This window comes from Neophocaena asiaeorientalis, unplaced genomic scaffold (genome assembly GCF_003031525.2).
Source record: "Neophocaena asiaeorientalis asiaeorientalis breed wild unplaced genomic scaffold, Neophocaena_asiaeorientalis_V1.1 scaffold158, whole genome shotgun sequence".
Classification (NCBI taxonomy): Eukaryota; Metazoa; Chordata; class Mammalia; order Artiodactyla; family Phocoenidae; genus Neophocaena; species Neophocaena asiaeorientalis.
Genome location: NW_020174917.1, coordinates 7,011,776 through 7,024,942, shown reverse-complemented (window position 1 = coordinate 7,024,942; position 13,167 = coordinate 7,011,776).

Sequence of the window (13,167 nt, the reverse complement as noted above, 5' to 3'; positions counted from 1 at the left end):
GGGATCCCGCCGCCGCTGCACCCTTGCCAAGCCCGCCGCCGTAACCCCTAATTAGTACATGTAAGGTTCCCGCATCCTCTTGGCTGTTTCATCGCTCCCGGTGTTTGCAGGGGCTTTTCCTCTATTCCTTCTCTTGATGCGGCGCACGATCGTCATTATTTGGGATTCTCTATCTCCGACATCCTTGGGGGTCCGCGGGGAGGTGGGGGGCAGGAACAACGTTGTGCTAAGCCTGTGGCGTGTGCCGGCAGCCCGGCGGCTCAGAAAAACTTAGAGAAAGTCGCGTCTTCCCTCCCCGGCGGTGAGGAGGTGGCTACGCGGTAAGCAGCGCAGGGGTCTCTGAGACATCTGCTTCGGCGCGGGCGCAGGGCCCCATGCAGTGCACTTGTTTATTGTCGCGCCACCGGTGCGAGCCAAGCTGCAGCAGACATGATGGGCCCGGGGCGAAGCGGGCGCTCCGTGGCCGATAGATGGCAGCCGAGAGCGAAGGCGCCCCTGGGCCCCGGCGGCGCAAGCGGAGCGCCCCCCACCCTTGGATGTGACATTCGTGGGAGACAGAGGACTCTTGGACCATGTGCGTAACTCTAGCGTGGGACGGTGCAATCCTCGGATTGAAGAAGGGAGGGGTGGAAATAACCCCGACAGTGTCAGGCTTGTTGGTTGTCAGGGACAGAGGATTCCAGCCCTGGGCTGATCGTCTGCCTTCCACCTCCCATTTAGACTAACACAGCCCGTGCTGCTGTCTCTTGTACTTACTGTAAAGGACCCTGGAAGAGGGAGTGGTTCATCCTAGCGGCAAACAAGGGCGCTATTTTTTTTTCTTAAGAATTACGTTTTATAAGTATGTTTGGGCGATACAAGGGAATGTGAACGACTTTCAGAGAGATTGTGAACGTATTTGGTGTGTACTAGAAAGCTGGAAATCCCTAAATAAATGCAGTAACGGTAGAAAGCAAGTTTCTTGAAGAGTCACCTGCTAAACTCCACTAGCGTCATCTCTACAGTAAGTATTCCTGGCTCTTTCCATGCAACCAGACACCTCCCTCCCCGCAAAAAGGGTCTTTACATTCATAAGGCATATTTCCAGTGTTTGTAATATTTGAGCTGCAGTCCATCCCACGTACAGAAAAAAAGTTGATTGTTATAAGTGGCCCAATGCAGGCTGAGTGCACATGTGCCTGTTCCTTTGATAACTGGGTGGTTTTACGACTTAAATGTATTTTATCCATTTAATTTTGGAATTAATTATATAGTATCTTTTGGAGTCGTCTTAAACATAATTGATACTGTGTCTTTCTTGGTAATATTTGGGGTAACATTGTGGTTATAATATCCTGATTAAATACAAAATTAATATGAATTCTGATATATATGTATATACATATAGCCACTAACATATCTTTCCACATCTATGTTGAGTTAGAAAGAGTTTTCTAGAGGTGGTGAATTTTGCAGTCTCCTGAGTTTTTGCAACATATCTTGAAATTTCTCCTGAATCTATTCTGCAAATATTTTTTTAGTAAGGTCATTCATACTTGACTTGGAAACAATTCTGTTTATTTTGCTTAAATTTGGGGTAAGTGTAAGTGAGGAAAAAAAGCAATCGGTAATATCATATAATTAAAAAGAAAATATTATAATAGAACTTCCTATTAAATTTAGAAACATTTGGCCTAGGAATGATAGCCACTTGCTACAGGTACATTATATAAACAGGTAACTTAAACTTCACCCAAAAAAGGCTTGTTGCTGTATTTTTTTATTTAGTCAATATCTTCTAACATTTTAGAACATTTATTTTTAAAGAAATGCTTTTATATTTTCAAAATGAAAGTTTTAAAGTGTCATAATTTTCAAATTACATATTAATTACAGTTAGAAACTTTTGGAATATAAATGTTCAGTTCTATCACAGACACATTTTTTCAATGTTCATAACCTCTGTAGAAGTTCTCAAAGGGTATAAAATAGCTTATCTAATTATTGGACTACTAAAGATAACTGAAACATAGTTATTTTAGTTCATTCTTCTATTACTTTCCTAAATCCTCACAATTGGATTTAATAACAAATTTTAGTTTAATTTTTGTCTTATTTTTACTTTATTATCCTAATTAAAATACATTTTGTTGAGCTAAGAAACACTAAACATGTTTGCAATTAACATAGGTAATAATTTTGTTAGAAACACCGACACTAAAAATATTCCAGTTTACCTCTCGTGGTTCAAATAAATAAATGACAACTTTCTGCCATTAACTCAATATTAAGGATGGCCTGAGAAGCCGCCGTTAGTTTACCACTAGGTGTCTCTATAGGCTACTCTGCAGGAAAGGGAATTTTGAGAAAATACTGAGACATGAAGAGATAAGAACAGAAAAATGGGGAAGGAAAACATCATAGAAATCAGGAAGAGCCTCATTTATTAGTGTGTAGATTCCTATTTGTTTTGAGTGTTGACTATTGCCTAGAAAAGAAATAAATAAATCATGTAACTGATCAAATTTGAGCAAGATTTTTATCTAAAGGAACAGACATATTCATGTTTTAATCTATATTCAACAATATACAGTCATATGATATGTATACATGCTACCACACAACACTCAAACGCACGCATATGATTGCATAAACACACTTAGGAACTAGAAAATTAAATGTCTGATCAAATACACCTCTCCAGATTTAAGGTCATTGACACTAAATTAAACATTATTTGATTGAGGTGGGTGTGAAAAGCTGAGAATCTTTGAATGTTTATGAATATATTTATGCATGTCATAATTAGCTCATGATCTAGTGTCATTATAAATACATTTCATATGTGGTAATATATTTGTCAATAATTAGTGCAAATTATGGACATAATTTGATACCTGCCTATTAAAATTTAAATTCAAACCACGATTAGCATATTTGTCACTTGAAACTGACCATACATTTTTGTGAATTCATATTTATTATTACCTGGAATTATTGTTTCAGTGCCTTACGGACTCTGGAGGAATTCTTATGTTAAAAGCATTTCTTAAAATATCTCATCATATTACATTCGTGTATCACTGTGTGGGTTCTTCAGAATAGTAAAATGCTTAGTCAGGAATTATAGTCCCTCATGCAGCAGTCTAACAGAGATTATAAACAAGGAAGTTCTCTGGTAATAAGTATGAGATTTTATGAGTACAAATCAACATCACTGAGATCGAAAGCCAGTAGACCTCGTATTTTGTTGTTGTCAGCCTGACTGGTGAGTTAGGATTACAGAATTCTAATGCTAGATTCCAGACTCCTCCCAAATTAGCTTGAATAGATTACTTGCGTTATGGTAATGGCTAAGAAGACTATATTATCTTATTTAATAAATGAAAAATTTTTCAGATTTAAGTTATATTTTTAATGTCTTTGAAATTGAAATTACATATACCACATATCCCTGAAAGGAGAAAAGTTTCTCCTGGAGGTGAAAACATGAGTCAGCATTTATGATTGTTTCTCTATGCAATTACTAAACTAACTAACTGTATAGCATATGTTTTTGATTAGTTTGATACTTTTAGAATTACAGCAGTTAAATATATCATGCAGTGATATTTGTCAAATCCTAAATGGCTGGCTAAACTAATTTTACCAAGATTATTTATTCACTTATAGGCTTAGCTATTTACAGTCTTAGGAATACGCTCTCAGAGGCATAAGAAAGAGGTGCAAAAAATAGACAATTTTCTTCCTGTCTCATATAGTTCCCTGTAAATACCCTCTGATTTTTTTTTTTTTTGCCAGAATTAGGTATTAAAACACACTCTTTGGAGGACCACTTGGAAATATCTACCAAAATTTAAAATGGATATATCTTTTGAACAATCATATTTTCAGAAAGTAGCCTACAGGTGTACAGAAGTTAAGTATACAAAATGATATATAAGAAGATATTCCTTGTAACAGATGCTTGCATTTGTAAATGACTAAGAATGGCCTACAAGTCTGACTACCTGAAAAGTGGTACACATCAATCTATACCTTGGAAGACCTTTCTTCCTGTAATAACAGTGTATATAGGAATACAGTTCTGTCATTATTAATAGTATAGATAGCATCATCTATGTACCTTGTCGAAACTGAGAGAGAGAGAGAGAGACAGAGACAGAGACAGAGACAGAGACAGAGAGACAGAGGGGGAGGGAGAAAAGAGAAGTTTTCTGGAACGATACAGAAATCCAGCAATAGCCATTGCCTCTTGGAAGACTGGGAAATCTTGAGTAGAATGGAAATTTATTTTTCACCATATATATATATTTTTAACTATCAGAACATTTCAATTTACATTCACATTCCCAATAAAAAATTAAAAAGAAAAAATATATACTTCAGAAATAAGGATAATATTTGGAAGAATGATATGAGAAGTAATGAAGAGTTGAAGATGATTTTACCAAATTAATTTCTGTCCTATAGTACTCAAAACTATTTTATTTTTTATGACACATTGCTATCAATGGAGGCACTGAATATCTTTCTAAAAATATGAGAGTAAATTAATTGGCTAAAATGGTTTCTCTTCATAGCTCTTATATGTGACATTCAACTCTAGCTGTCAATATTAATTGATAGAATTGTAATTAATAGAAGCTAGCTTCTTTTATCTTCACTACACAGAACCATGCTGTGTACTGGCAACATTAACTTTATTTGATACTCTGATGGGTGAAGGGAAATATCAAAATGGTTCTTTAGAGAAGATAAGTAATTATCCTTGAAAAGTGAAGCAGATCTTCACTGCTGTCTACAGGAAGATGAGTGAGTGTGTAATTGTGACACATTTTAAATATACAAACTAATATCTGGCCCCGTTAGAACAAAGCCTGCTGCCTTCTGGCTTATATTCACTCGCTGAAATATGCACATTCCTGTGGAAAAGAAGCAGTTTCATTACAGAGCCAGATAAGCTTTTCTGTGTATCTTCCTCCTGGAGCTATGATCTGTCTCTTGGAATTCATGAGTTCTTGGTTCTCAAATATCTCTAGTCATTTCTAGGAAACAAGTCCAAACAAGCATTATGTTATGCCTAGATTTTCTGTATCCTTTCTGGTTTTTCCGAGAAAAACAATCATCCTAAAACATAATTTCCTCACAATAGTTTTCATTACAGAGCCAGATAAGCTTTTCTGTGTATCTTCCTCCTGGAGCTATGATCTGTCTCTTGGAATTCATGAGTTCTTGGTTTTCAAATATCTCTAGTCATTTCTAGGAAACAAGTCCAAACAAGCATTATGTTATGCCTAGATTTTCTGTATCCTTTCTGGTTTTTCCGAGAAAAACAATTAATCATCCTAAAACATAATTTCCTCACAATACTTTAAGATGGATCATGGCTTGCATGAGAATATCTAAATTAACCTTTACATTATTCAACTTTTATCATCTGGAATCCTTCATTCAACAGGAGACTCCCATAATCCTTTTATCCCTTCAAAATAAATCTGCTTTTCTCCCAACTCCAAAACTTTGGTTTGTGCTGCCCTTTCAAATAACTGGCTTTTCACTTCCTCTACCATTCTTTTATCTACTGTTCTAGAGAATTCACTGTAGATACTTTCTTCATCAAAAAAAAAAAAACAACTTCCATGATAGCAGAACCTACCTCATAGGGTTAAGGTGAAATGTGCAGGCACTTAGTAAATGCTATATAAGTTTCAGCGGCTGTTGCTGGCTGGTTTTGAAGCGTTTCTTCCTAAGAGAGATCTATGAAACTTCTGTTTTCCCTTCTCTACTTTAGTCCCTGTACAGTGTGAGCTTAAAGTGAAATCTTAACGGTCCTGTTGTCAGTCACGTTTTAGCACACAAAGTTTATATCTTTATGTTTGGATGATATCACACACAACCCAAAATGATATAATTTCAACAGTATCAGGCAAAGGCTTAACGAGAAAATCAAGGTTTTTTTGTTTGTTTATTATTTTTTTAATGACAGCATTTTATTATAGCACTTCTTCTGATTTTGCTAAGACAATGAAGACTTTTCAATATAAAATGTGAATATTTATAAATTAAAATATTGTAATAGGTCTTTAAAAAACGCCCCAAAACCTTCCCTGTCCCCTCTAACCAACATTGAAGATTTGATTATCTGAACATTCTCTTGCATTATCTAGCACTTGCTGTAACATAGTGTTCAAGTAACTGCTTAAAGTTTTCTTTTTCTCTGAGCTAGATTATCATGCCTTATTGAGAACAGCATTTTATTGTGTTTGTTACCCCCTTAACAGTGAGAAAAATGAGCTCCAAAAAATTCTTTGTACACACAAGAAATATCCATTTACGAGTTTATTCATTCAACACATTTTTTTAGTACCTATATTGTGTTAAACACTATTATGTTTGATATAAAACAATTTGTTGATTCATATCAGAATGGTTGGGTGATTTCAGAGATATTTTGACTTTCTGATAAACTACCTGCATTCTCTAGTTAAAATAAATGGTATAAAATAAATAAAAATACTATTGCATAAATTGTATGCTTGAATAGTATCTCTTGTACCATATGTTTGTCAAGCCTCTGCAAGAGTACTCTCCAATAGAACTTTCTGTGATGATGGAAGTGATCTATACCTGTTTTGTCTAATATGATAGCCATTGACCACATATTACTACTGAGTAATTGAAATGTGACTGGTAAATACAGGAACTACAATTTTAATTTTTAAAAGTTTAATTTAAAACAATATGTGGCGAATGGCTGCCATATTGAACAGTGCAGTTTTGGAATATAAATCCCTGGAAGACTGAAGCTGTGTTTCTTGTGCAGTTTCTGGGATACCTTGGAAATTCAATCAATATGAACAGCTGCACTCATAACTAATGATGGTGATTATGACACCCTCAATAAATAAGGACAGTTATGATTCATATTTGGCAAGAGGCCTGATTTGCATTCTATTGAGGGTCTCTATTCAATTCTGTTAAATTGCATTGAGTTGAGGGCCTCTACCATTCTTTTAAAGATTTCAAGGCATTTTACAGGCATTTCAAAATTCCTTATTACATCCTCATTACACCCTTATAAAGAAGGAAAGGTAGATTATTTTATATCGCTAGAATTTTATTATAAGTGCCTTTTTATGCATGATGAAGTACTCTCTAAAGTGCTTTTCTCCAGATCACACAGTGGGATGTTAGTAGAACTGGAAAAGAAAGTCCTAAATGGGTATTTTGCTTCAGGAGTTTTCTAGAAGAGGCTTTTTGTGCAGAGAAGTCAGTCCGTAAAATAACTGCACTTGAACCCTTGCATTCCATCTATTTGAATGCAAAAGCTCTATTTGGAAGTTTAGTGGTGTTTTGCACAATTAATGTAGGCAGAGTTTGGACAGCACATTGTAATTAATGAATTTATTGAATGCAAATAGGTCCTCTAATTTCCATGAAGATCTGAATAAATCTCAGTTTAAATAAAATCATACTTATATATTTGAAACAAAGATGTAATAACTTGGTAACCAGTTCCAAGTATAACAAATTATTGTAATTTTTGAGATTGTTTTGTTTTTAATCAATCTATCTGAAATATTGGTAATAAAATTAACCTATATTTCCACTGTGGGAAGAATCAGTATATCTTCAAAAGCAGCATTAATTGCTTCAGAGCTTAAGTCCAAAGTAAGTAGGAAGCCACCTGATCCAGAGCAGTAGAGTGGCTCTCAGAGATCTCAACCCCATTCTTGACTCTGGCTTTGCATCAGTTGTGCATGTGCATTTATGACGACACCTCTCTGGGTAGATCACAGGTTTTATATATAAAGAATTCACTGTTCTTTCTCTTCAATGGACCATAAGACTACCACACTGGTTAATCAAATGTTAAGTATTAAAATGTAATCTCCTTGGAAGAAAAATAACATATAATTATTACTCTTAAATTGTAGATTTTAAATTATTCACTTTATCCTAAAACGTAAAGTTATCTTCATATAAATAAATATTGGCAATCTGACGCCCACTAATGCATGGTGTACCTTCTGTGAAAAACAGATCTGCGGCAGCTCAGTTTTTGTTTAATCTAACGTGATACAATTTTTATTCCATGATCAAAGATATTCCATCTATCTAATGAAGCTTTTATAGTGACACTAGATTCATAGTTATTGTCATATGACATATTTCAATGTTTGCTGCAATTTTAATTGATTGTTATATATCCCAATGAACAAAAAACTAAGCTGGATTTGAATCACCAGTATGCACAGTTTTTTGTACAATCAATCTGCATCCTTAATTGCTATATTATATAAGTAGTGACTGCTATGCAGGCAGACTTTGATCAATGACTACACTGCCACTTACCCATTTGAAGATACTCATGAATTTCTTTCTAGGTACTTTTAAATTTAAAAGTATTTCACTATAATATTGATATGGTAGCATTTAGAAGTATTATAGTATATAGAGAAAGGGAGGCCTAAATTGATTTGTCGCAAAAAATAAGAATCTATTTGACTATATTTTTCAATTTGTAATGTGATTTACCAACCACAGTTAACATAAGCATCATCAGGCAATTTATACTTCATTTATAATCCAAAATCAAAGGTAAATAAAATGTATACATACATACAACATACATATACTCATTTACTATTTGATAGCTATTTTATGTACATTGTCTCATTCTTCCATGTAATTATTACAGCAACTTTATGAGGTGTTTTTCCTTACATATGAGAAAATGGAGTTTCAAGGTAGTTGATACTCTGTAATTCACACAAAGAGTACATAGCAGCTCCAGACTTGAGAGAATTACAAGGACTCTCAGTATCCATTTTTTCAACTTAACTATGTCAATTCAAATGCACACTTTTGAACTTTTATCTCAGTTTAAAGAAAAAGTGAGAATAATGTATATCAATACTAAGTGATCAGCTTCAATTAAGACACTTTCTAAGTGATTCATCATTTCTATAATGTCAAATGTATTCTAAATCAACAATAGGAATACATTCCAAATTATTAATACATAATACTACTCTTTAAAATATCACCATAATAAAATATATCTTAAACTGGTCATGAAATATATTTATAAATAAACCATCTTTATATTGATCTACTTTAAGAATATCAAAGACATTATTAACTACCAGAAGTTATTGTCACAGTAACCCAAATACATAAAGTTCTTAAAACCATACTTTTTGAATATTTATAGTATAATTTTTCCTAAAGTAAAAAAGTCTCTAATAATAGTTTGCCCCTACTTTTGAGTTTTTGACTAATTATTATTTTACATTTAATAAAGCAGGAGTCAGAGCGTGCATTATATACCTCCTTAGAAAAATCAATAATAAAATACTAAAATGATTCCTTTGAGGAGGATTCATACCAACAATTTCATGCATAAGTTTAGAGATATAACTCCATAGTCCTTTGTGACATGAATTTGTTATAAAAATAATTGAAAATTGGCATGACACATATTTTCTAAATTTTTTCAAATTAATACATACGAGATACCCATGATTTAATGAATTTTCTTAATAAGTGATAAATCACTTTAGTTCATGAAAATATTAATCACAAATAACCAACATCCACTTATAAATAGCTACAAATAAAATAATAAACATTTTATCATTTTTAAACATCTGACCTTAATCTTATCAATCATGTTTATCAAATAGTCCAATTTCATTTTGAATGGAACATGCAAACCTCCATAAAACTCAAAGAAAATATTTGAGTGTTTGTGTATGTCAGCATTTCCTCAATGTCAGTAAAATTATAGTGGGATGATTTGCCATAATTATGAATCTCCAAATATTGAACATTTATAAATATTAGAATCATCATTGGCTATCACTTCATCTACTTATAACCATGCTGAAATACATAAGTGTGTAAAAACAATAAAAGTATCTGTCCACTTTAGCAATCATGATGTTTCTGACCACCTTCTCCTAATATGCACTCAGAGAGCCTGCAGCAGTGCTTGAGAATGCATCTTGGAGTTCTTCCAGAAACTCTGAGTCAAAGAGCAATGTCTGCATTCACAAAGAAGCATTCACAGCTGTCAGAAGTTAAATGTCCATGAGACTCATGGTACAGCTGCAGTCCTTCCAGTACACTGACAATATCTGTGGAAACCAGAATTTGATAACTAGTTTTCTCCATGGAAAAAATGTCACAGAAGAATGATGAATCTTTGCCTCACCAATAATAAATAATTATGCATTCACAGCATATGAAGCATCATTGTCCTACATTACTTAGCCTGCAGTGCTTTTGCAGCTAATTTTCACTAGAAAGTACTCTTACTGCATAAACTGTCAATGAACTTCTTGTAGGCAAACACCTGCAGACACCTGCCAGCAGTGGGTGCGTAAGGTTCAGGATTGTAGAAATTGCAGCATAAACCAGAATCTGTGAAGCAGTATTGGGGAGAAATGAGTGTGTGAGAGCATGCATGAGTGAAGAAATGCACACATGAACAGGTATTTTGTGTTTCTGTTCATACTTGATAAAATCAATAGAATGATTTTTTCCCCCCCAATGTGTAATATAGTTGAGTAGAGTAATAGAAAAGCAAGCTATATTTGCAAATAAGGTTTTCAGTCTGGGATAATCTACCCCAATTTATTATCAGGTGTTTTTAGGACAAATGATTATTATGCTGAAAATGTTTAGCCATATATTCTCTATGTCCATATAGATATAACAGTCACTGAGACTTTGAATTACTTAAAAAATATACTTTTTGAAAATATCTTAAAATTCTAGGTGAGATTATAAATATCTGTTTCTGTAATAGTTTAGGTGAGGTCGAAATGGAGGTAAGTGGATTAGCTTACTTTTGGGTAACTGTTCAATTATATAGTTGAATGGAAAAACCCATTTGAAAATCTATTGGTTTTTAATTGTTGAGTCACTTAGTCGATCAATAGTTCCTAAATACTATTAAGATCTGATTCCTAAAACCTAATGAATTATTGAAGATTTACTTCAAGGGAAATTTTCTATGTGATATAAAAGTTAAAAACAATTATAAGCTTTTAAAAAATATCAGTTTTTGAGTATGTTTTTGGAGTTGTTGGTATGAGAAACAATGAAGAAAAGTGGAAAGCTAGTCACATTTACTTTTTAAATTGGCAGGACCCTTAGAGATCATGGAGTACTACACCCTAATTTAAAGGACCCAGAAAATGTAAATGTTTTAACCAAAGTGGACCTCCATTTATTGGAAAATTAGGTAGTTCTCCCAATTTTCTGACCCCTTAGTCAGTGTACCTTAGACTGAACAAAAATGCATAGCTTAGTAAACTTGATAAATAATTTATTCTGAAAAATTCCCAAAAAACCCCCCAAAACACAAACAACCAAAGATCCCATGCTACTTTGGCAGGGTTCCAAGGCATTTGCATAAAACCTTCATATACTGAATGGATTATCATAAAAAAGTCAGCTTGGCAAACATCATTCTCAATGGTGAAAAACTGAAAGCATTTCCTCTAAGATCAGGAAAAAGACAAGGATGTCTACTCTCGCCACTATTATTCAACATAGTTTTGGAAGTCCTAGTCACGGCAATCAGAGAAGAAAAAGAAATAAAAGGAATACAAATTGGAAAAGAAGAAGTAAAACTGTCACTGTTTGCAGATGACATGATAATATACATAGAGAATCCTAAAGATGCTACCAGAAAACTACTAGAACTAATCAATGAGTTTGGTAAAGTTGCAGGATACAAAATTAATGCACAGAAATCTCCTGCATTCCTATACACTAACAACGAAAGATCAGAAAGAGAAATTAAGGAAAGAATCCCATTCACCAATGCAAAAAAATGAATAAAATACCTAGGAATAAACCTACCTAAGGAGGTAAAAGACCTGTACTCAGAAAACTCTAAGGCACTGATGAAAGAAATCAAAGATGAGACAAACAGATGGAGAGATGTACCATGTTCTTGGATTGGAGGAATCAATATTGTGAAAATGACTGTACTACCCAAAGCAATCTACAGATTCAGTGCAATCCCTGTCAAATTACCAATGGCATTTTGCACAGAACTAGAATAAAAAAATCTTAATTTGTATGGAGACACAAAAGACCCCGAATAGCCAAAGCAGTCTTGAGGGAAAAAAACAGAGCTGGAGGAATCAGACTCCCTGAATTCAGACTATACTACAAAGCTACAGTAATCAAGATAATATGGTACTGGCACAAAAACAGAAACATAGATTAATGGAACAGGATAGAATGCCCAGAGATAAACCCACACACCTATGGTCAACTAATCTATAACGAAGGAGGCAAGGATATACAATGGAGAAAAGACAGTCTCTTCAATAAGTGGGGCTGGGAAAACTGGACAGTTACATGTAAAAGAATGAAATTAGAACACTCCTTAACACCATACACAAAAATAAACTCAAAACGGATTAGAGACCTACATGTAAAACCGGACACTGTAAACCTCTTAGAGGAAAACATAGGGAGAACATTCTGACATAAATCACAGCAAGATCTTTTTTGATCCACCTCCTAGAGTAATGGAAATAAAAAGAAACAAATGGGACCTAATGAAACTTAAAAGCTTTGGCAAAGCAAACTACAAACAAGATGAAAAGTCAACCCTCGGAATAGGAGAAAATATTTGCAAACAAATCAACAGACAAAGGATTAATCTCCAAAATACATAAACAGCTCATGCAGCTCAATATTAAAAAAACAAACAACCCAATCCAAAAATGGGCAGAAGACCTAAATAGACATTTCTCCAAAGAAGACATACAGATGGCCAAGAAGCATATGAAAAGCTGCTCAACATCACTAATTATTAGAGAAATGCAAATCAGAACTACAATGAGGTATCCCCTCACACCAGCTAGAATGGGCATCATCAGAAAATCTACAAACAACAAATGCTGGAGAGGGTGTGGAGAAAAGGGAACCCTCTTGCACTGCTGGTGGGAATGTAAATTGATACAGCCACTATGGAGAACAGCATGGAGGTTCCTTAAAAAACTAAAAATAACATTACCACATGACCCAGCAATCCCACTACTGGGCATATACCCAGAGAAAACCATAATTCAAAAAGACACATGCACCCCAGTGTTTGTTGCAGCACTGTTTCCAATAGCCAGATCATGGAAGCAACCTAAATGCCCATCGACA